The sequence below is a fragment of the Bactrocera neohumeralis genome, unplaced genomic scaffold, assembly GCF_024586455.1.
Source record: "Bactrocera neohumeralis isolate Rockhampton unplaced genomic scaffold, APGP_CSIRO_Bneo_wtdbg2-racon-allhic-juicebox.fasta_v2 cluster10, whole genome shotgun sequence".
Lineage (NCBI taxonomy): Eukaryota > Metazoa > Arthropoda > Insecta > Diptera > Tephritidae > Bactrocera > Bactrocera neohumeralis.
The window spans coordinates 27393206-27419423 of record NW_026089623.1 but is presented as its reverse complement, the minus strand read 5'-3'; the positions used below and the strand labels follow the sequence as shown (position 1 = coordinate 27419423).

Sequence of the window (26218 nt, the reverse complement as noted above, 5' to 3'; positions counted from 1 at the left end):
TGGTTTTTGGTCCATAAGTGGGCGACGCCACGCCCATTTTAAATTTAAAAAAAAGCCTGGGTGCAGCTTACTCCTGCCATTTCTTTCATAAAATTTAGTGTTTCTGACGTTTTTTGTTAGTCGGTTAACGCACTTTTAGTGATTTTCAACATAACCTTTGTATGGGAGGTGGGCGTGGTTATTATCCGATTTTTTCCATTTTTGAACTGTGCATGGAAATACCTGAAGGAAACGACTCTATAGAGTTTGGTTGACATAACTATAGTAGTTTCCGAGATATGTACAAAAAACTTAGTAGGGGACGGGGCCACGCCCACTTTTCCAAAAAAATGACGTCCAAATATGCCCCTCCCTAATGCAATCCTTTGTGCCAAATTTCTCTTTAATATCTTTATTTATGGCTTAGTTATGACACTTTATAGGTTTTCGGTTTTCGCCATTTTGTGGGCGTGGCTGTAGGCCGATTTTGCCCATCTTCGAACTTAACCTTCTTATGAAGCCAATAAATACGTGTACCAAGTTTCATTATGATATCTCAATATTTACTCAAGTTACAGCTTGCACGGACGGACGGACGGACAGACAGACATTCGGATTTCAACTCTACTCATCCCCCTGATCATAATAGGGTATATATAACCCTATATCTGACTCTTTTAGTTTTAGGACTTACAAACAACCGTTATGTGAACAAAACTATAATACTCTCTTTAGCAACTTTGCTGCGAGAGTATAACAAAAAAAAATCGAGGCCTACAAATCGCCATTAACCGAAAACATATAAAGAGCCATAACTAAGCATTAAATTAATATATAAAACTTTAATATGATACAGAGGATTGCAGTAGCAAGGGCCCCCTGTGCGCAAATTTTTTTTAAAAAGTGGGGGTGAACTCGCCTTCTAACAAGTTTAATGCGTCCCAAATCACTTATGTAAGCTACAACAGCCAAATTTGTTGAGTTCAAATCTTATAGGAACTTCTATCTACCTTGCACAAATAATGTCTTTAGTGTGTGCCACCTTATGACCAAAAATTGTTTAAATCCGTGTTTTACTCATAACAGTGTATTTTTGTGCATAAAATAGATGAATTTGAGCGAAAACTTAGCCTAGCCCCTATATAACTAATATCAGGACTTTCGAACATCCAGCTAACTTTCCTCTATATGATTGGTTTTACACCTTAAAGTATTTCCCCGCCTTTGATTCTTGAGCATAAAACGATCTGTTTCACCCAACCTTAATTTTTCCTTACTTGTTATTAGTTATATTTTTTCTTTTCATTGAGATAACTCATTTCATTGATACTATATAATTCATACATATGCGGCTGAAATCAACCAAAAGTGCGAAAATCTTTATATTAGCTATACGGGGGCTTAGGAAGTTAACGCATTTTTGAGACATACACTTTCAATTATATGTATATCTCACACATTGACCGATATTTTTGGTCAAAATTCAACTATAGGTACTGAGATCCGCATATTCGGTACCTAGGGGATTGAACAGTGCTTGTTCGATTTGGACAATTTTTGGTCATAAAGTGGCATGCTTAAAATGGACGTTACAATTTTTATCTCGTTATACGAGGTCTGTTCAAAAATTAAGGTGAATTTTTAAATTTCTCGGAACACGTACGCAGTTATAATTTTTTATACTCTTGCTACAGACACATTACATTTTAGTTTTGTTCATTATTGAGTAAAAATTGATATTTCTTAATGAAACTTAGTACAAAAAAAAATTACGAGTACGTGGGCTTAATCAGACCACGATCAGATGTTGCTTTAGCAAAAAGTGGTGTGTTTAGGTGGCACCAGACCTTTTTGGAGGGTTTTGAGTGATTGCTGATGAAGACCATACTGGGAGACCTGCAAAGTTTTGAGCTCAGACCGTCAACTAAGTATTCGTTGATTTGCCCAGATGTTAAATTTAACAAAATCCGTGGTTCATGACTTTGTGACTGTCACTTAATCACAGGTATCGAGTCATGGATCTTTGAGTATGATGCCGAGACAAAGAGGCAATCTTCCGAGTAATATGTAATATATTTTAGGAAAATTATTTAAAGCCATCATAATGGATTTACTATATTTAGTTATTGTCGAAAATGTGTGAAATGGTCAACGAATTACTTCAGCTCTCATACATTTTATGTTCATATACATACTTACATATGAAGTTATTGAAGGCACAAGAAAGGGGCCGACATATTCGGACAAAAGTCTGCCAGAATAACAAATATTAATGTACATATTCATATATGTTTTTTAAACAGATGTGGTTTAGCGTTGAATATGAATAAAATAAAAAGCTCTTTTTTCTAATGCAATATTCTCGGTTTCGCTGTTTGACTTTTTCCTCATGTACCAAATATATTAACTTTAGCCACTTTGGTCGAGGTTTCCTGAATTGTTTATTCATAGGAAACAATTTTTATAGAGAGTTTTGTAATGCTTGTATGTATGTATTTCAATGGTTTACATTCTGGCAAATTGCGAGAGTACAAAATGATCGGATACATCCAAACTTAGCGTTACTTGCTTGTTATACTCTTGCAGCGTGTTGCTTCAGAGAATAATAGTTTTGTTCACCTAACGGTTGTGTCTATCACCTAAAATTAATCGAGATAGGTATGGAGTTATGATATAAATGTGGGATGGCAACTCTATCCTGAGCGAGCTGACTGAGCGAGCTGTTGCATCAACTCAATGAATGGAGGATGACGAGGAGTAGGAGACGAGGCGGCGAGCGCGACTGATCGAGCATTAAAAAGAAGCCTTGTTACTTTTGAATTTTTCGTTCACTTTTAATTAAAATATATTTTCTTGTTCAAATAAACTTAAAGCTACTTTCAAATAAACTAAAATCTACATAAATGACTAGGATGTCCGCCCGCCCGTCGGTCACTTAACGGTTGTTTTAGCCTACATATACCTAATATCGAGATTTTCGAACTTTCAGCTGCCTTTATGATATAATATGTCAGCAAATGTGCTAGTTATATCAATGAAATTGAGAGAGCGTATAATAACAGTGCATCTTTGTACCTCAAATGAATTAAATCGAGCTAAAACTTTACTTAATATACGTATATATTTATAAAATCGCTTGAAATACTATTTCTCAGCCTACGGTGATTTTAGTATAATTTTCGTTGATGGGAAGTAAGATACACTAATAAAACTAAGTGAGACTATATATGACCTTAAAACTTAGTATATATAATACCAAATTTGATTGAAATCTATTCACGATTTCGCCGCAAAATTTTCTAATATTGTCAACACTTGAAGGTATTTTCACAGCTTTGTCCTTGCAAGTTGCAAGAGTATGAAATGTTCGGTTAAACGCGAACTTAGCCTTGCTTACTTGTTTTTACAATACACGATTTATTACAAATATAGGGTAATTATTTCGGCTCCATAACTTTTCTCCCATAAATGAAATCAATGGCAATATTTGTGCAGAACTTACATATTCCAGAGTCTCTTTAATAGCTAGTTTGGTTTGGATTATTCCATCAAAACACCGCCGCCACATTGCTGCGTACCATCATAGTTGACATTCCATTGTTGTTTCCACACTGCCACATTATTGTCAAATAGCAAAGCTCCTGCAGAGTTGGCTATTGGAATGTACATGTGCATACATGCACATATGTACAAATGTATGTATGTATGCACATGCTTGCACATTCAAAACATTCCCCCTCCTTGGTTTCTTGTTCTTCGTGCTAAGTAGCGAATGCTTGATTTCGCTTTCCGTCTGGTCTGCTTGATTCCACGTCTTAACTTGGTATTTCGAGTTTCATTCCTGCCATGCCACATTTGATGAATGCTATGTTGCGCTGTGCCACTCAATTTAAAGCCATTCTCTTCCAACTGCTTGCTTTTGTCCTCATCGTGAATTGGAATCTGTAGGGCTCTGTGTCCAGGCATTTCAATTTTATATATTCTTTGTAGTACATGGCTTTTTTATTTCCACTTTTATTCGCACTGCTGGGACTTCTTTTGTGGTTGTTTTTAGCTGTTTTATTGCAGCTCCTTTGTGCTGACTATTGTTGCTGTTGGTTTTAATATAATCGTTTTTGTTGGTGTTGTATGCCTGTAAGCCAATTATCGGTTGCTTGTTTTTCAGAATCTTTGCATTAAGCAAAATTTTTAAAGTTTAGATTTTTTTGCCTCTGTATCTAATAACTCTTACTATCGATTATTGAATAGCGATATTGCGATTTATCAATAACTGTGATTTCAGTGATTGCTATTTTTCGATCGCAACTAAAATAACGAAAATATGGATACATTTGTTCTCTTTTTTCATCACATAAATAAAAAAAAATCATATTTGGTTTTAACCATAAATAAAATTAAAAATATCATTAATTTGAATATAAAAATTTCTTTAGTAGTTGCACCCTTCTGATTACTTCTTAAAACTTATATACTTAAAACATGTTTTTAACATTCGCATTTAAAAATGTTGGCAATTTGGCCTTTTCATCATCCAAGCGACCGTTAAAAATATTGGGCAGTAGTTCCATTGCCTATTTTGGATAAATTTCTTTAAATTGGTTAACGATGTTTTTTGATTTCATGTACAACTTCAAACATCTACCATACTTCATTTATATTCCCTGATAAATTACTTAATCATAAGAACGCTACACTTAAAAGTTAAAACCACTATGACAAAATTGGCATATGCGTATTTACCATATCTCCTACTTTTATGCTTTATTCTATTCTGCTATTGCGATCGAAGTAACCCTATTAAACTGAACTTTTAAAAATCGCAATTTCACAAGTTTTTTGTGAACTGCTATCGCAATGGTAATTTACAAATTCGAACTGCTATCACAATTCACAGAACTTACAGGATTGCTATTTAAAAAAAGTGATCGCGGTTGCAATATGCGATTTTTCAATAGCAATAAAAACAAGAAAAAACGTTAACTTCGGTTGCACCGAAGCTAAATACCCTTCACAGGTGCATTTCTGTTAGTAACTATGTGTTCAGTTTGTATGGAAGCTATATGCTATAGTAATCCGTTCTAAACAAGTTTTTTTAGAGATTACATTGTTGCCTTAAAAATAACATATACCGAATTTCGTGAATATCTCTTGTCAAATGTGAAAGTTGTCCATACAAGAACTTGATTCCGATCGTTCAGTTTGTATGGCAGCTATATGCTATAGTTAACCGATCTGAACAATTTCTTCGGAGATTACATAGTAGCTTCAGAAAATAATCTATACCAAATTTCTTGAATATATCTTGTCAAATGTGAAAGTTTTCCATACAAGAACTTGTTTCCGATCGTTCAGTTTGTATGGCAGCTATATGCTATAGCTAACCGATCTGAAAAATTTTTTTCGGAGATTATATTGTTGCCATAGAGAATAACATATACCAAATTTCGTGAATATATCTTGTCAAATGTGAAAGTTTTCCATACAAGCATTTGATTCCGATCGTTCAGTTTGTATGGCAACTATATGTTATAGTGGCCCGATATCGGCCGTTCCGACAAATGAGCAGCTTCTTGAAGAGAAAATGACGTTTGCAAAATTTCAAAACGATATCTTAAAAACTGAGAGACTAGTTCGTATATATACAGACAGACGGACAGACAGACAGACGGACATGGCTAAATCGACTCAGCTCGACATACTGATCATTTATATATATACTTTAAGGGTGTCCGACGATTCCTTCTGGTTGTTACAAACTTCGTGACAAACCTAATATACCCTGTTCAGGGTATAAAAATCACTGGTAGTGAAATATCGCTCATAACTACTATCGACCGATTTGCGTCTTCAGTGCAGTTGACACACTATTGCATATTTTTTTAACTCTAATATTTTTTATAAATTGTTTTAATTTCTTTATATGAGGTTTCTTATACATGTACGAACCGTCTTCATCGCGATATCTCAACTTTTATTCAAACTTTCGATTTCATGGGCGGACGGGCAAACAAACCGTTACCAGGATTTCAATTTGTATCATAATTATATTCTTGGTACGCCCGTTTCTTAGTAAAAAGGATGGGTGTAATCGGAGGACTGCCATGCAAATAAAACGTTAATAACCGAAAACTTATAAAGTCCAATAATTAAGCACTAAATTGAGATATAAAACTGTAATTTAGCATAGGGGGTTGCAGTAGGCTTGTCCCCGTACTCTAATAAGTTTAATGTTCATATCTCCTAAATTACTTAACATACAAAAACTAAATTCGCCTAGTTCAAATATTATAAGAACTGACGGGATATAATTTTCACTAATAATTCCTTTAAAGTATGCCAACTTAGGACCAAAAACTGTCCAAATCCAACCAAAACTGTTCAAGTAACAATTCAGAGAGAATTCTCTCCTTACAATATTATCTTTGTCTATAACATACTTTCATGAGCCCCAAACTATGAAAATTTTCAAACTTCCAGGTGGCTTTATTCAATCACTGAACATATTTTACTCATAACAATATATCTTTGTGATGAAAAGATACAAATGGGCGAAAACTTGACCTAGGACTCATATAAATGCTCCACATGACTGGCGATTGTGTGAATGGCTTTGATTCTTTCAAGTTGTAAGAATATAAATGGTTCGGTTGCGCCCGAACTTAGCCCTTTCTTACTTGTTTGCTTATATATAATTCTAAATCTAAAGTAAAGGCGAGTAAATATCTTCATGAGTTATCAAAACTGTATACCTATTAAACTTTTCAGTCGTAAGCCATGCCCTAAAGGCACTCTTTGAACAAAGTTTAATTCTGATGTATTTATTGGTGATTAATTAACTGTTAAGGGAAAGAACCATAACGGGATTTTGGGACAAATTAAGACAAAGTTTAAATTGCTACCATTTTAATTAATTTTCACGTTTGACTAAGTTAATATACAATTCCGACTATATTTTGCAGGAAATTTTCTGACTGCGACACTAGATATTCTCCATTAAGATCTGTATACTTTTGTATGTGTTTCAACCAATTGTCGAAGCACTACTCTGATACAGGTATCTCCAAAATATGCGTTCTGAACGCATCAACGCCTATTAAGATGTCGACTACGTAAATATTTTACTTTTTACGCACGTAAATAAAAATAAGTCATTCGATGTCAACTCACGGGGGATGACTTATCAAATCGACGTTTAGAATGAATTCGCATTATCGTGGTGAAGGGCGATCCGTTTACGTCGGTTGGTTTTCCAGACTTTTTTTTAAGTACCAGGATTTACATTTTTTGAAAAAAAAAGAACAAGGAAACCATTTGCTTGAAAGTGCTTTGTTGTTTCAACAACTGTTGCCATGATGCATCACCTGTCACAGCGAGTTTGGAAGCACTGCTATCGTATTTTTTTTACATTTCTCCCGTCTAATCGACACGAGCCTGTTTTTGAGCGATTGACAAATTGTGCGGGATCAAATTAGAACAAATGTTTTTACAGTCATATGCTCATGTAATACTGAATGTATAGTATGCTGGTCCACTAATGGCTATAGTTGCTTAGTCTCATGATGGGCCAAATTACGATCTTGCAATATGAGTTTACGCTTATTATCAATAGTTTCTTGAACATGAACTGATTTTGGACAAACTTCACAAAATTCTTCATGAAGTGATCTACCACCTCGATTGGATTCACCATACCATCAATAAACAGTGGTCCTTGATGGTGCTTCATCTTTAAAATTGAATTAAGTGCACCGATGCACAATTGCGAAAATATTCGCGATTACAGCCCTATTCTGAGAAAACCTCACAACTGATCTGTGAGGTTATTTTTGCTCAAACCTCACAAGAAAAAACCATAAAAACTCACCACATAAGGTGAAAATCTGTGAATCAGCTGTTTTACAAAAACAAACAAAACCAAATAAAGAAATGAACAACCAGTAAAAGTGAGTAATTTTGCAAATCTGTTAAATTTGGTGCATATGTAATAACTTCATTTATTTTTGGTTTTTTTAATTTAAAAGAATAACCCAGGAGAAGCTGCAGTGTGTATATGGGAGCTAGGGGTAGTATACACCGATTTAATCTAATATGCCATGAATGAATTTTATTAAGGTATCTCACATACCATCACCAATATATGTACATATAGAAGAAGTAAAGTCAACCAAAAATTTAGTTATACTGGAAAAAAGGTTACAAATTTCATGCTACTGGTTATAATTATATATTAATTTCCAGTGAGGTTTAACTAACTTTCTTTGTTTCAGTAAATGCTTTAATTTATATCGGCTTTTTAGAAAAAGTATTATTCTATTATCCACTATAACATATAGCTGCCATACAAACTGAACGATCAGAATAAAGTTTTTGTATGGAAAACTTTCACATTTGACAAGATATATTCACGAAATTTGGTATACATAGATTGTTTTCTAAGTCAACAATGTAATCTCCGAAGAAATTGTTCATATCGATTGACTATAGCATATAGCTGCCATACAAACTAAATGATCGGAATCAAGTTTTTGCATGGAAAACTTTCACATTTGACAAGATATATTCACGAAATTTGGTATAGATGGTTTTCTAAGTCAACAATGTAATATCGGAAGAAATTGTACAGATCGGCTCACTATAGCATATAGCTGCCATACAAACTGAATGATTGGAATCAAATGCTGGTATGGAAAACTTTTGCATTTGACGAGATATATTCACGAAATTTGGTATAGATTATTTTCTAAGGCACTAATGCAACCTTCGAAAAAATTGTTCAAATCGGTTAACTGTAGCATATAGCTGCCATACAAACTGAACACATAGTTACTAAAAGAAATGCACCTGTGAAGGGTATATTAGCTTCGGTGCAGCCGAAGTTAACGTTTTTTCTTATTTTTTGCTGTCTTTCTCATAAAAAATATTTGTTCAAAAATGCGAACAGAAAATGATTTAGTGTACTTGTACGTGCAAATGTTCTGGTGGAGTGTTCTATTGATTGAAATGATTGTGATTTTTGCAAACACTTGTAAAAAAGTTAATAGAATTGTTTGTTGATATGGAGAAGCAAAACTCTTAGCAATACAAGTATAATGGTTACTACGAGATACTATTTGTTTTCCACGATTCGAGAGCCTTTAGAAACTATGCACAACAATAACAAGTGGAATATTTCAGTAGAAAAGGAATCAACATTGTATAATTATAACAACCGGCCAAAAATAGAATATATTTATGTATTGATTGATGCTATCCCAACTTAGCTTCCTACCTATTACCGGTTTAAATTTCATTTTACTTTAAATTTATAGGTACCCTTCTATTGAATAATCAGCTAAGTGTAAGTTATAAACATTGTATACAAATATGTCAGCTACAATACCAAACTTTATCAGGAAAAGCGTAAAAAAATAATAAAAAAAAACTAAACAAAATAAGCCACAGCCGGGTGGTTATCGCGCCGTTTGAAATACTACAAGCTCGATGTGAAGGCGCAACGAAGCTCGAACAAGTGGTCAGCAGGGCAGCAACAAAAAGCACGAAGCTGATATAAAAACTATTGAGAAGAAGTAAGGAGAACAAGTAGGAATGACTCATATATATGTTATGCTTCTCTTGGCATTTTGTTTACCCTTCACACACCATGTACGTTATGCCCATTGGTTGTGCGTTTGAATAACAATAAAAAATGTTGTATGTAATTAAAGACGCAGCTGACTCTAGGTGCATGGCTGTATATGTGATTGTTGTTAAGTGTTTATTCAAAATATAAATCTCTTGGAGTAAGTCACTAGATTTCCACTTGAACTGCCTTAAGCAAAGGTTCCTGTGGCAGCTATATACATACATATGTACTTATGTACATAGCTATATTCCTTATCTGTTCTTTGCAGCATTATGCTTCATTGTTCAATGCATCACATCGAATCTTATGGATTTTCTTTTCTACTATTTAAAAAATTTTGAAACACTTGGGCAGATTTTACATTTAACATATACATAAATAAACAAAGACGGTCGTCTTATTCAGGGCGTTCATGAACCATGTTTCATTAGGATATTTAAATTTTTATACTAGTTATCATTTTCACGGGTAGGCACACATATATATGTATGTATATAGTATTTCTTGTCTGTGTGTCCGTTGGTCTGTTTGTAATCAGTAAATTTTAAAATATCTTAATAAAATTTGGTACACAGTTTCCTTGGTGACAGACAAAGTTTGATATTGTATATAGGCGTAGTCGAATCACTGTACGGATCAGATTACACCCACAAAATGTCAATAATCGAAAACCTATAAATTGTCATAACTTAACCGCAAATTAAGATACAAAACTGCTTTTTGGTACAACCTGTTGTTTGAAAATTTTCAAAATTTCAAAAAAAAATTGACGTTGCTTGGTGCAAACTTTTGGTACGTCAATATATTCCTTCGCCAATGCGCTGCAAAAATTGCCAACTTCTTGGTCATACAGCAAAGCGCTGTAATCGTTCCCCTCTTTGTGTTAATTGCTCACTCCCCCCCATGCCCATCAACTGCTTCCAACAACACGCATCATCCTCCAAAGACTGTACCAAATTCTTACAAGCAAAGGAGATAATAAATATTTAAACACTAAAAAAATGTTCAATGCGCGAAGCAATAAAAATCCATAAAGAACAAACAACACCAGCTTTTCTTTCCAGTAACACATATGCTTCAATAGCGTCCAATTCCAACAAAAATATCGAAACAACAAACACTAACGTTGACTCTTCCACCACCATAAACACTAACAACATTAGTTCTCTCAGCAACACTCAAAGATCAAGTTCACCAAAAATCACCAAAAATAGCACTCAATCAAAAAGCATTTCTCCTTTACAGCAAACCAATATTTCCAAATCGCCCATAGTGGAATCCACTCAAGCATTAGAAAGGAACATTTCAACGACTCTACGGACAAACGGAACTAACCTCTCTCGCCGCTCCATAAACTCTGATAGTCCACCAAGACTCTCTGCCTGTAATGATCTCACCACTAACCTCACCACTAATAATAGCCCACCTCTTTCTCAATACAAGCCATCCACTCAAACGACTTCACTATACCAAACAAACCCACCACTCTCTCCGTCTTCTCAATTCCAATCCCTACCTTTCGAACCTTTTCAATCCCTTTCTCTAGTTCTTTCCAACACTCAAGAATTAATTACATCCGAAGATGAAATTTAATACAAACGATATCCGAACATACTATCGGGTGATTTTTTAAGAGCTTGATAACTTTTTTTTTAAAAAAAAAACGCATAAAATTTGCAAAATCTCATCGGTTCTTTATTTGAAACGTTAGATTGGTTCATGACATTTACTTTTTGAAGATAATTTCATTTAAATGTTGACTCATGTGGTTTCAACAAGATGGCGCTACATGCCACACAGCTCGCGATTCTATGGCCATTTTGAGGGAAAACTTCGGAGAACAATTCATCTCAAGAAATGGACCCGTAAGTTGGCCACCAAGATCATGCGATTTAACGCCTTTAGACTATTTTTTGTGGGGCTACGTCAAGTCTAAAGTCTACAGAAATAAGCCAGCAACTATTCCAGCTTTGGAAGACAACATTTCCGAAGAAATTCGGGCTATTCCGGCCGAAATGCTCGAAAAAGTTGCCCAAAATTGGACTTTCCGAATGGACCACCTAAGACGCAGCCGCGGTCAACATTTAAATGAAATTATCTTCAAAAAGTAAATGTCATGAACCAATCTAACGTTTCAAATAAAGAACCGATGAGATTTTGCAAATTTTATGCGTTTTTTTTTAAAAAAAAGTTATCAAGCTCTTAAAAAATCACCCGATATTTACAGATAAACAAATATTTTTTTTTCTCTCTGTCTTATTAATGACGCTTAAAATCATCCAGTGGAACATAAACGGGTATAACAAAAATTATGATGAGAGTAAAACCCAGACGTTATTTGTATTCAAGAAACACATATCTCAGTTACTCCCAGTAACAACATTTCCTGTCCTAGGCAATACAGCGGTTATTTTTCGAATTTACAAAACATCCAAAGCAATAAGCAAGGCGTTTGCATTTTAATAAAAAAAATCATACCACATGAAATTATCGATTTAAATTCCACACTATCAACAATAGTTCTCAAAATCAATTTGAATTTTAGCTTTACTATCATTAATACGTATATACCACCCCAGCAAGTTTTTACCGAAACTGATTTGAAAGATTTACTTTCCCAACTACCCGCACCGGTTTTATGGACGGGGGACTTCAACGCGTGGAATACACTTTGGGGTTCCCGAAAATCAAACACAAGGGGTGCAATCATAGAGAATTTCTTATTGAACAGCAACCTAATTCTTCTGAACAATGGCGCCCCACACTTTTTCTACCCATTCCTCCCTAACGAGCGTCGATCTTTCCCTATCCTCTCCCCAGCTCTCCCCCAGAATCAGTTGGGAAGCTTCCTCTATTCTCAGAGGTAGTGACCACTTTCATATATCGATTTCACTTCAAACAAACTTCCACTTTGAAAAATATAAGCATCTCCCAAAATTTATTATTTCACGCGCAAACTGGAATATATTTCAAAGAGAAATTTTAAAAAGTTTACCCACCACTCCAATCGACAACATCAACCAAGCCACATATGCGTTCACAAAACTGATTCGTTCTGCGGCAAATAAGTCGATCCCTCAAACCAAACGTAAGTCTTCAAAAGTTTTTCCGATCTGGTGGATCAAAGATCTTGGCCATATGCGTGACAAAAAAAATGAGTACTGGAATACTTTCAATATAACAATGTCTGAATATAATCTGAATAATTATAAAAAAGCAAACGCCCTCTTTAAAAAAGCTGTAAAGACGGCTAAAAGGAAAAGTTTTGAAGTATTCACTGCCAAAATCTCTCCTGCGTCAACTACCAAAAAGGTATGGTCAGACATTAAACTTTTGACTGGAATCCCTCACAACCGTATTAATTTCATTAATACAAATCAAAGTATTCTGACGAATTGAGCAGATATTGCGGCAACCTTCGCCAATATCTGGTCTACATATTCGCAAGATAGTAATTTTTCTGCTGAATATATCGCAGATAAACAACATTGGTTATCTGCCACCTATACACCAACGATCATCAGCAAGAAGCTTAGAGTGCGATATTACTTTCCGCGAACTAGAGTCTGCATTACAAAATGCTAAAGGCAAAACACCAGGCATTGATAGGGTATCCTACCCGATGCTTTCAAACTTACCTACAGTTGCTAAAGAAAGACTGCTCTGTCTGTATAATATAATTTTCCACAAAGGATTCTATCCACAAAACTGGCGGATAGCCACCATTATCCCAATTATTAAACCAAATAAACCATCGAGCCTAACTACTTCTTACAGACCAATCTCCTTGCTATCCTGCTTAAGTAAAATTTTCGAAAAAATCATTGCTAGCCGACTTTCATGGTTTGCTACAAAAAATATTTTTATAAATCACAACCAAACGGCTTTCAAACATCAGCACAGTACAATGGATTCACTTATTCAACTCCAACACTATGTATCTGACACTCTCTCCACCAAAAACCATGCGACTATCTTGGTCACCGATTTCGAGAGAGCTTTTGATCGCATAGGAATTCATGCAGTGCTAAGCTAATTAGCAGCTTGGAAGACAGGTCCAAAAGTTTTTAAAATAGTAAAAGCTTTTATGATCCTAAGAAAATTTCAGGTTCGCATAAACAATGTTTTATCTAGTTTGTATCCTCTCAAAAATGGTATACCGCAAGGCTCGCCACTATCGGTGATGCTTTTTATTATAGCTTTTGATAAATTAACTGAAATATGCCTTAAAACTAAAGGCATTAAGGCAGAGTTTAAGAAATGGGGCATGAAATCTGGTGCAACAATTTCCATTCCAAAATGAAAATTACTACATATTTGTAAAAAGACAAAATGTATATATCCACAGTTAGTTTTTGAAAATATTGTAATAGAATCCGTAAGCAATTTAAATATTTTAGGAGTATATTTTGATAAAAGATTTAATTTTCGGTATCAATGTCTTAACCTAAGAAATAACTTAACAAAAAGACTACACGTAATAAAATATTTAACTAGTAAACGATCTTTTATTCATCCCAACTCTCTAATAAACGCTATAAGAGCTTTAATACTCGCTAAAATCGACTACGGTTTACCTATTTTTGGATGGTGCGCAAACTCTAATTTGAAACTTTTGGAACCTCCTTATCATGCAGCGAGCCGTCGAAGTATAAACGCTTTCCCTACATCACCTATTAAATGTATCTTGGCGGAATGTGGCCTACCAACAATAAAGGAAAGGGTATACGAACGAACGATGCAACTAATTCCAAAACTGATATACTCTCCAAATGCCAGCTTACATAAAACCGTAATTTACGCGTCACGACATAAACGGAACTTCGGGCTAAAATCCACTTTACGCCGTTGTATCAAATACGGAAAAGACTTAAACATATATCCGCCACCAAAGTACAAGAGGGTCAACAAACAGCCGGAGAGGTTATTAAAAAAAGAAACTATTAACATGTTCCTGCACACCTTCAAAAAGAGTAACACCAGTAATATAGTATTTCAGAAACTCTTCTTAGAGTTAATGAAAACCTATGAAGAAAACAATTGGACTGCAATTTACACAGACGGGTCCAAAGCGATAAACACAGCTTTTGCTCTCACCAAACCAAATGGAGAAATTATTACAGGCGGGATTCTTCCTATTTACTCGTCGATATTTACAGCCGAGGCTTTTGCCGTTTTCAAAGCACTAGAATATGCGATACATAGCAAAGGCAAATTTGTTATTTGTTCGGGCAGCTTTTCTTGTCTATCTGCTGTTTGTAACATTCGCAACACTGCCTCACTTATCTCGAATATTCGTGACCTGTGCGTTAAATACAGTCATAAAGTTGCACTACTCTGGGTACGAGGACATGTTGGTATTATGGGGAATGAACATGCAGACCACGCAGCTCGATCTTTTGAATCAGCGCCGACCCTACAATATGAGCCACACGATAGAAACGACCTCTGTAATATGCTGGACCGCTACGTTCACGGAATTCAACTTACGGGATGGAAACGTTTCGACCATCGGTACTCTACCTTCAATCCCACAAGGACAAAAGTCGTATATCCTAGGGATATATCTCGCCTACAAGCTACCATCTTCACACGTCTAAGGATTGGCCACACGCAACTCACACATCAGCACCTTCTTACTGGCAAAGAAAAACCACCTTGCCCTCTCTGCGCAAGCACGCTATCACTTCATCACATCTTTAACGAATGTTCGGCTTTAGCGAGTATTAGGCAAAAGCACAACTTTTTTCCAAACTATCAAGAATTGTTAAAACTTCCTTCGTTTGCAAATATTATAAGCATTTATAATTTTATTACTGATTGTTATCTACAAAATAAAATATAACTTTATATTTAGCAAGTAACCTAAGATATTTGTTTGTTCAGAGTCGATGGCTTTAATAGCTCGTACTCTCTTTTTTATACTCTCGCAACAATGTTGCTAAGGAGAGTATTATAGTTTTGTTCACATAACGGTTGTTTGTAAGTCCTAAAACTAAAAGAGTCAGATATAGGGTTATATATACCAAAGTGATCAGGGTGACGAGTAGAGTCGAAATCCGGATGTCTGTCTGTCCGTCCGTCCGTCTGTCCGTCCGTCCGTGCAAGCTGTAACTTGAGTAAAAATTGAGATATCATGATGAAACTTGGTACACGTATTCCTTGGCTCCATAAGAAGGTTCAGTTCTAAGATGGGCAAAATCGGCCAACTGCCACGCCCACAAAATGGCGGAAACCGAAAACTTATAAAGTGTCATAACTAAGCCATAAATAAAGATATTGAAGTGAAATTTGGCACAAGGGATCACATTAGGGAGGGGCATATTTGGACGCCATTTTTTGGAAAAGTGGGAGTGGCCCCGCCCCCTACTAAGTTTTTTGTACATATCTCGGAAACTGCTATAGCTATGTCAACCAAACTCTATAGAGTCATTTCCTTCAGGCATTTCCATATACAGTTCAAAAATGGAAAAAATCGGATAATAACCACGCCCACCTCCCATACAAAGGTTATGTTGAAAATCACTAAAAGTGCGTTAACGGACTAACAAAAAACGTTAGAAACACTAAATTTTACGGAAGAAGTGGCAGAAGGAAGCTGCACCCAGCCTTTTTTTAAAAATTGAAAATGGGCGTGGCGCCGCCCACTTATGGACCAAGAACCATATCTCAGGAGCTACTAGACCGATTTCAATGAAATTCGGTATATAATATTTTCTTAACACCCTGATGACATGTACGAAATATGGGTGAAATCGGTTCACAACCACGCCTTCTTCCAATATAACGCTATTTTGAATTCCATCTGATGCCTTCTCTGTATAATATGTACATTAGGAACCAATGATGATAGCGGAATAAAACTTTACAAAAATACGGTATTTGAAAAATATGTAAATGACGTATAATGAAATCTCGATTATCACTTTATCATGCGAGAGTATAAAATGTTCGGTGACACCCGAACTTAGCCCTTCCTTACTTGTTTTAAATTAGGTTTAATACTACTTTGTATATTTCTCCTAATAAATAAATAAATAAATATATAAATGATAGTATCTGAAGTACCTTATATAGATAAAATCGAATTAATATGACTCTTATCTCCCATATACCAAAAATAAAATTTTCAAACTTTCGGTTAACTTTATACCGTAAATATCGATCAATACAAATGGCAAGCTATCTGAACGAGGGATATTGAATATTCTATAGTTTAATGCCGATAATACGTGCAATTAGTTTACGAATTACTCCAACTACCACATACTATATACATACATATAATGATATTCGTTATTCTAACAAGCCTATATTGGTTAATGTGTGAGTTTATTTATAAATTGTTTAAAATATGTTCCCGAGTATAGGAGTAGGTTAATGCAACAAGCCCACCTTCCACTGATGATCATTTTATCGGTTATACCCGAACTTAGCCTTTCTTTATCTGTTATACTCTTGAAACGTATACATATATATATGTACATATATAGTTCATAAGTAGTAAATGATCAATATAACGAGGCGAGTTGAAGTCCGGATGTCTGTCCGTCCGTCCCACAGTGCAGGCTTTTACTCGAGTAAAAATTGAGATATCGTCATTAAACTTGGTACATTTGCTTCTTGGAAAAAAGAACGAGTTCGTGAATGGGAGTAATCAGACCACTGCCACGTCCTCAAAACGCCATTATCCGAAAATTTATAAAGTGCTATAAGTAAGCACTAAATTAAGATATAAGACTATAATTTGGAATAAGAGAGTGGCCCCGAATTTTAATGGGCTTAATGTAGATATTTACTAAACCAACTACTAATGCTACAACAACCAAATTCGACAGGAGCAAATTCTAGATATTAGAACTCCTAAGGACAGTGTAAAAATTGATGAAATTAGATGATAACTCCGCCCATTCTCCATATAACGACACTGTTAAAAACTACTAAAAGCGCAATAAATAAATAATAAATAAGCCAGAGACATTAAATTCTACCACCGAGATGGTACGAGTGGGCTTTAAAGGAGCGGGGTCAAAATCGTTTTACCGATTTCAACTTAATTCCTTCCATTGATACACTTATGTTACAGTGTGAAATTGAGTTATATCGGGTTTAAACCACTCATACTTAAAATTTAACACAATTTTCAATTTTTTTTGATTCTTTTGCTTTCTTGTATACAAGTCAATAAGCAATTAATATAAGGAGATAAAGTTTGTACAAAAAGTGTCAATGATTAAGATATATAAATAATAATAAGAAGAGGGCTAAGTTCGGGTGCAAACGAACATTTTATACTCTAGCACCTTTACGGAAACAATACCAGGGAAATACTATAAGGTGTAAAACCAATTACATTTAGTAAAGTCTGCCGGTTGTTAGAAAATCCTGATATTAGCTATATAGGGGCTAGGCCAAGTTTTCGCTCAAATTTATCTATTTTAAGCACAAAGGTACTCTGTTATTTATAAAACACGCACTCTTATTTTCATTGGGATAACTCAGATATTGGTCGATATATGCGGCACAAAGTCACAAGTCATTTGGTTTTGACATACAGACATACCATTATAAGAAAAGGAGTATCCCTTAACTTCAGTTACATGTATCATATTTACCAACATTTTCAATCAAAAATCAACTATAAGTACCGCGGCCTACATATTCGGTACCTCAGGGTTTGAACATTTTTATTGGATTTAAACAATTTTTGGTCCTAAAGACAAAGTGTTATCCCGCTATATTAAACGCTTCTTGATTTGTGTACTGGAAACTGAACCAATCAAGTGGAATTTAAAATTGTGCTATCTGGGAAGTAGGAGTGGTTGTTGTCCGAGGTCGTCCATTTTCACAATGGACAGAAGAATGAAAGAAGAATGCCACGTTTTAAATTTTATTGAAATCGGTTGGTCGGGTCCGGAGATAACTGATTTCACTAAAAAGTGGGCGCGTCACGCCGATCGTCCAATTTTCACAACAGCTTTATAATATGGTATTTCTCGTACCATCTCGGTGGTGAAATTTAATGTCTCTGACGAATTTAGTTATTGATTTATCGCGTTTGTAGTTTTTAACAGTAGCGTTATATGTGCAGTGATCGGAGTTATCCTCCTCTCACACTGTCGATAAAAGTTCTTATAAGATTTATACTCAGCATGGTTGGTTGTTGTAGCTTAAGTGGTTTAGAAGGTGTGTACATTAAACTTGTTAGAGGGCGAGGCCATGCTCACTTTTTCTAAAAAAATATCCCACTAGTGCCCTTTTTACTGAGATATTCTGTACCAGATTACAGCTTTATATTTTAATTTAGTGCTTAGTTATGGTACTTTATATGTTTTCGGTTAATGGCGATTTGTGGGTTTGGCAGTGGTCGGATTGCGCCCATCTGCGAACTCGAAATTTTTTTGTACTAAAGAATCGACACCCCAAGTTTCATCAATATATCTCAATTTTTACTCAAGGTAAACCTTGCACGGGCGAACGGAAAGACAGACAGTCAACGGATTTTAACTTTTCGCGTCATCCTGATCGCAAATATACATATATATACATATAACCCTATATCTATCTCAATTAGTTTTAGGTGATACGTACAACCGTTAGGTGAGCAAAACTCTAATACTCTGTAGCAACGGGTTGCAAGGGTATAAAATTTGGAGAGAATCTTTTCCTGATAGTATATGTCTTTGTGTTACAAAGTATTGTGTTGGCGCATATTTTCTCTTTGAGTGAATAAAATCGGGTGAATACTTACCCTAGACCCCATATAACTAAGGAGCCTTATGTGCCTAAAGTTATACCTTAGTTTTAATCCCTGAAAGTTGCAACAGCATGAAATGTTGCCCTTCCCTTCCTTTAAAGGCGGTTCAACCATCTTACACTTTAAGAACATAAGTAAATAGGACTAGGTGAATGTACCGATATTTATAGATTAGGGTAAATATGAATAAATTTAATCTATGTTTGGTGATCGAAATATTCTCTTTTAATCTTGATTTTTTCAAAAGATTTAGTTCTCTACAATTTTAAAAACTTTTATTGAAGAAATAGTACGAAATAAATGATACTTCGTGATATCGGGTGATTTTTTAAGAGCTTGATAACTTTTTTTTTAAAAAAAAAACGCATAAAATTTGCAAAATCTCATCGGTTCTTTATTTGAAACGTTAGATTGGTTCATGACATTTACTTTTTGAAGATAATTTCATTTAAATGTTGACCGCGGCTGCGTCTTAGGTGGTCCATTCGGAAAGTCCAATTTTGGGCAACTTTTTCGAGCATTTCGGCCGGAATAGCCCGAATTTCTTCGGAAATGTTGTCTTCCAAAGCTGGAATAGTTGCTGGCTTATTTCTGTAGACTTTAGACTTGACGTAGCCCCACAAAAAATAGTCTAAAGGCGTTAAATCGCATGATCTTGGTGGCCAACTTACGGGTCCATTTCTTGAGATGAATTGTTCTCCGAAGTTTTCCCTCAAAATGGCCATAGAATCGCGAGCTGTGTGGCATGTAGCGCCATCTTGTTGAAACCACATGTCAACCAAGTTCAGTTCTTCCATTTTTGGCAACAAAAAGTTTGTTAGCATCGAACGATAGCGATCGCCATTCACCGTAACGTTGCGTCCAACAGCATCTTTGAAAAAATACGGTCCAATGATTCCACCAGCGTACAAACCACACCAAACAGTGCATTTTTCGGGATGCATGGGCAGTTCTTGAACGGCTTCTGGTTGCTCTTCACCCCAAATGCGGCAATTTTGCTTATTTACGTAGCCATTCAACCAGAAATGAGCCTCATCGCTGAACAAAATTTGTCGATAAAAAAGCGGATTTTCTGCCAACTTTTCTAGGGCCCATTCACTGAAAATTCGACGTTGTGGCAGATCGTTCGGCTTCAGTTCTTGCACGAGCTGTATTTTATACGGTTTTACACCAAGATCTTTGCGTAAAATCTTCCATGTGGTCGAATAACACAAACCCAATTGCTGCGAACGGCGACGAATCGACATTTCACGGTCTTCAGCCACACTCTCAGAAACAGACGCAATATTCTCTTCTGTACGCACTGTACGCATTCGTGTGGTTGGTTTAATGTCCAATAAAGTAAACTGAGTGCGAAACTTGGTCACAATCGCATTAATTGTTTGCTCACTTGGTCGATTATGTAGACCATAAATCGGACGTAAAGCGCGAAACACATTTCGAACCGAACACTGATTTTGGTAATAAAATTCAATTTGCAAGCGTTGCTCGTTAGTAAGTCTATTCATGATGAAATGTCAAAGCATACTGAGCATCTTTCTCTTTGACACCATGTCTGAAATCCCACGTGATCTGTCAAATACTAATGCATGAAAATCCTAACCTCAAAAAAATCACCCGATATAATAACAAGTGGAGCACACAGCGTTGCTTCAACGATATATGTAAAATGATATTTCCAGAAGAGTATACATAATAGATATTATTTTTATTTATAGTGGTGTGATGAAGAGGACAGTGCGTAATACTTTACAGTATGTAAAAAATCGGTCATACTCGTAACGTAGTAGTTGTAAAATCTTAACGGAATTAAAAACACGTTTAAAAGTATGTGTACATAAGTAGTATGTGCGTAGGTTGCTTTTATATTACGGTATTCGGCAATCCTATTATTGCAATCCAGCAAATCACGATTTAATCGTAAAGTTTGGCATCTTTAATGTTATGTGTTGTTTACAGGAACTCAAAATATTCATCTGGATAAAAAATGGAATTAAATCTCGAACATTTTCGCGATTAAATTTTTGGAGATTACGCTTCATCAAGGACCAGTATTTATCGATGGAGGTCGTCGATCATTCCAAGATGAATTTCGTGAAGGTCGTCCATGATCGTCATGTGATATATCGTGAGTTTGAGACAACTATAGGTATTAGTGGGTCTAGCGAAGGCAGAAGAGAACTGCGGGAGAGCATGAAGTGAAAAAGCGAGAGATGTTGCAGTGAAAAAAACCAGAACATGTGGTCGTCAGAATCATCGAAACAATCGCCCACATCGAAGCTGTGAAGATTCTGTGTACATTCCACTAATTGACACGGTCATGCAAGATTTAAAAACGCGGTTTTCCGATAAAGTTCTTAAAAGTTGAGAGAGCTGTTACCAAATTTTATCAAATCTTAGAAGAAATAAATATAACTGTACTCATTGACTCATTGAACGCCTAGTTAAACGTTTTGGGAAAAACTTGCCAGGAAACAAAGAACTGCAAAAATCTGAATGGAAGATGCAAATAACTACGAGAACGTGCTTTCTGCTTTAGAAACTCTCAGCTATATCCGACGATTTATACTCTTCTTAACGTACTTTGCACTTTGCCAGCCACAAATGCTAGCGTTGAATGATCCTCTTCTTCTTTGCGCCGAATCAAAACTTTGCCCAGAGCAACGATGATCCAGAAAAGATTGAACATAAACTACAACATAGCTGTGGAACCAGAAGAAGTAAAAGATAGATTTAATAAAATAAGCAAAAACAATATTGATTTTATGCTGTAAAATAAATGTTGAAATATGTATCAAAAATAAAATTAGAGTCTACAATTACACATTTCTCAAATCAAAAACAAAATTATATAGTCAGAAATCTTGAAGACCAACCGCCGCAGACGGATTACTCTTGCCAATGAGACTTCTCTCACATCGACGTAAACAACTGTATTTCTGAGCACCCAAAACATCGATTTGATGAGTTATCCACCGTCCACTTGCCACCGAATGACTTCTTTTTTATTCCCCATACGTAAAGAATAAACCAAGAGGTCTGCGTTTTTCGACTTCTGAAGAGGTGATTAATGCGTTAGGAACAAATGTTTTGGATACAGTTCAATCGGAGTGGTAAAAGTGCTTCGACAATTGATTGAAATGCATGCATAAGTGTGTAAGGCAGATCTTAATTGATAATATTTTAAAAAATATTAAAGCGATTTTCGATGGCTTATATTTATTTTTGCTCTCGAAACTCGAAATCTAAAAGCAACCAACGTATGACTAATGATTTCTGGCAAAAAGCAGTGACTAACTTCTTATATTCAGGTAAAAAACCCAAACGCGTCATATGAGCATCAGAGTTTCTACGAAATCACTGCAAGCACAGTTGCCAATGCCTGCGATTGTGTATGTGTAAAAAGATTTCAGAGGAAATTGAAATGTATAAAGTATTTTTTGCCCATTTCAAAAGTTTCACATTGTACGGAATGGCGAAATATTTGACGATTCACGTTTGCTTCGAAATGCGCGGAAACTATCGCATGCATGTAAAACATCAAATAAGGGGTCAAAACTTCCTTCTAATAAACAAGTTTAAGTAGTGTTATACTGCAAAACTAAAATGAAAATCTCAATATTCGCGAATGCATTATATATTGACGATTAGCTAGTAATACTTCAAAATATTTTCCTAATAGAGTAAAGAAGCACAAGTGACAGCGATAAGAGTTTGCCAGGAACTTGGGCAATATGTTTTATATTCCCTACGCCGCAACAGCGACTTGGATTATAGCACTTCTGAGCCCTCAACTGAAAATAACAAACAGTAATAAGGCGACACTGCTTTAATTTGCTTGTTAATCGTGATACCCTTCCGAGCACTGGCTTCAAAGTATTTTGGCTGTAAAATCATTGTCTTTTGTCAGGATTCGTGCCTAAGCAAGCCAATGAAGACACATGAAAAACTCGATACAAGGGTCTTGAAAGTTGCTTCTCAAAAATTAAGCCACTATTTCTGCTATTTGACCGATCAGAAATCTGCATTATTATTTTTTGATCATGGAGGAACACAGGAAGATTTTGGGTATATTATTTACTAAATAAATGAGTTCGTATTTCTAACAATTTTCTCCATTTACCATTACATTAACATTTAAAGTAATAGGACTGAGTCGATTCAAAAAATTTGTTGAACCTATCGTTACAATTCTTTAAAAAAACTTTCAAAATAGGCTCCTTCTGCGTCGATGCAGCGCTGCCAGAGCTATTTCCATGCATTGAAGCCGTCACGGAAGGCATTCTCCGGAATAGCCTTGAGAGCCGAGGTGCATGCTACTAGGATCCCCTCTGTCGTCTCAAAATGCTTGCCTTTCATCGGCCTTTTCAGGCAAAGAAACAAAAAACGTGTGGGAGCGCCACATCTGGGCTGTAGGGCGGCTGCGGAAGCGTTGGGAAGCCGGCCTGTTCACAAGAAAGGCGGGGTGAGGCGCGTTGTCGTGGTGAAACTTCCAACCAGCTGCGATGTCTGGTCGGACGCGTTTGACCCTTCGTTTGAGGACTTCATAGTAAAACTTGGCATTGACGCTTTGCCCAGGAGGAACAAATTCATGGTGGGCGACGCCTTTGATGTCAAAAAAGACAATGAGCATCGTTTTCACTTTGGATTTGCTCATTCACCGACCTCTTCCCGACCCTCCAAAAAGGCCTGGTGCCACCAAAACACAGCACTTATTGCTAAAGCAACATCTGGGTAAGCCTGATCGATCATATCAAACGTCTCTGTCGCACGGTATGAAAGGTTTTTTTTTTTGTTTATTTTTTTTTGAAATTTGACAAAATGGCGGCGGTTTGAAAAAAAGTACCGATTTTGGCCCTTTCTTTCCACAGTTTTTCGTAAAAAAATTTGAAAGATTTCAAATAAACCTAAAAAGCTTCCATAGAGCGATAGCGAATGACGTTAAAAATGGTATCTCTAAATTGAAACTTGATATCTTCAAAACTCTTCTGTTGAGAGTGGAAACCGTTTTGAAAAACACCATTCTGAGAAGAACGCGTTTAAAGATTGGAGACGCTAAGTTCACCCCTCTATTGCCTTGCTACAAGAAACGCTGTAGCGACCGTAATAATTTGAATTTCGATTGAAAATTTGAGAGAATGTTTATAACAGGGTATACTATCCGATAACAAAAAAAAATCGATTATTGTAAAATTTCACATTGCCAAGATCCCTTAATGACAAAAATAGCTGTACGTGATGGAAAATTTTTGACCTTAAATACCCCACACACCTCTTAGCATATCAGTCGCATATTTTTCTTCAGATTTCTTAAGTAGTGCAAGTGCTTAAGCTATTAATCTCTAGCAACTTCTACCTCAGTAATCACGACACTACTAAATGTTTTTGCACACTCATTTAATATATACATACATATATCAATTTCCGTTCATATTTTCTATTGGATATTGCAATATTTTTAACTTTTTACTACGCTAATTGGTTATTTCAAATGTTTTTGCTAATCTTAGTAAAATATATTTATATTTTTACCCTAATGTAATTACGCGACAAACGTGTGTAGCTGGCGAAAACATTACCAACCCCTTTTAAGATTGTTTATTTAGTGTGGATGAAAAATGGGTAAGGGACGCTAGAAGCAATAATTACTGCTAGAAAGATGTGTGCGCTACATTCCATCAAACTTGTTGTATAATTGTTGCGCTAATTAATATATTTTTTCGCGTTTCCCGCTTGGAATAGCTTTTCAAATTCTGTTGTGCTTACATACTTTTAAATTTTGTGAAAAGAAAAATAAAATGAATTAGATCTTAAGACTGATTTTAAGAAAAAAATATGTTTTGAAATTATATGCCAATTCTATTATTTTATGTAAATTTTAGTATAGGAAGCCCAAAATGTGCAAACTATGACATAAATAGTTTTCCAAAATTAAGGAAAATATGTTGAGACACTTTGCTGCTACAAGGAATAAAAATAGTTATCCAATAAAGCATAAATTGCAACTAAACAAAATTATAATAATAGTCTGAAAGCTTTTTTGAATATTCTTTACACGAGCACGTTAAATAATATTTTTAATACATATATGGGAAGCTCAACACTAGTATTCGTATTATTAATTCGGTATATTTAGTAAAATTCTCCTGAACCTCCTAACGCTCTGATGCAATAGTGTTTTTAGTTCGTAGAACGCATATCAGTTAATTGGATTTACGCGGTTATAACCGAGTTAACCACAACGCGCCAATCGTTTCTTCTTTTAGCAATTTGGCGCCAATTTCAGACACCAAGTGCAACCAGATCCTTCTCCACCTGATCTCTCCAACGGAGTGGAGGTCTTCCTCTACTTCCATCGGCAGGTACTGCTGCGAATAATTTGAGAGGTGGAACGTTTTCATCCTTACGGACAACATGTCCATCGAAAGCTATATCTAGCAAATAACTGTTAACCAATATCATAATAATATTAATACTGTTCAACATATATATATGTGTGTACTATATGTATATTGGGTTATATAGACCATATTCTATTATAGGGATAATTGTCAAATGTTTTTAATGCTTACATAGAAACAAGAATAAACGGTAGATCGGTTCGCTTGAATGACAGCTATAATCTAAAATGGTAAAATGGTTCTTCCAACTCAAATAAAAAAGTTTTCTACACAAGGACTAGAGTTGGATCGGTCAATTTGTATGACATCTATAGGTTATATCGCCGGTACCGACCAATAAGCAGCTTATTGATCAGAAGATGGCTTGATGTGTAAAATTTCAGATCAATATCTCAAAACATAGGGACTAGTTCAACAGTCAGACTTGGCTACATCTACTCGTCACGCTAATCATTTATA

At 35.5% G+C, this 26218-nt stretch overlaps 1 protein-coding gene across 8 annotated transcripts in view; it reads right to left on the bottom strand.

Moving 5' to 3' along the window:
• Positions 1-26218, bottom strand: part of LOC126765208 (uncharacterized) — a 147417-nt gene that overhangs the window by 116836 nt on the left and 4363 nt on the right. The window lies entirely within an intron of this gene.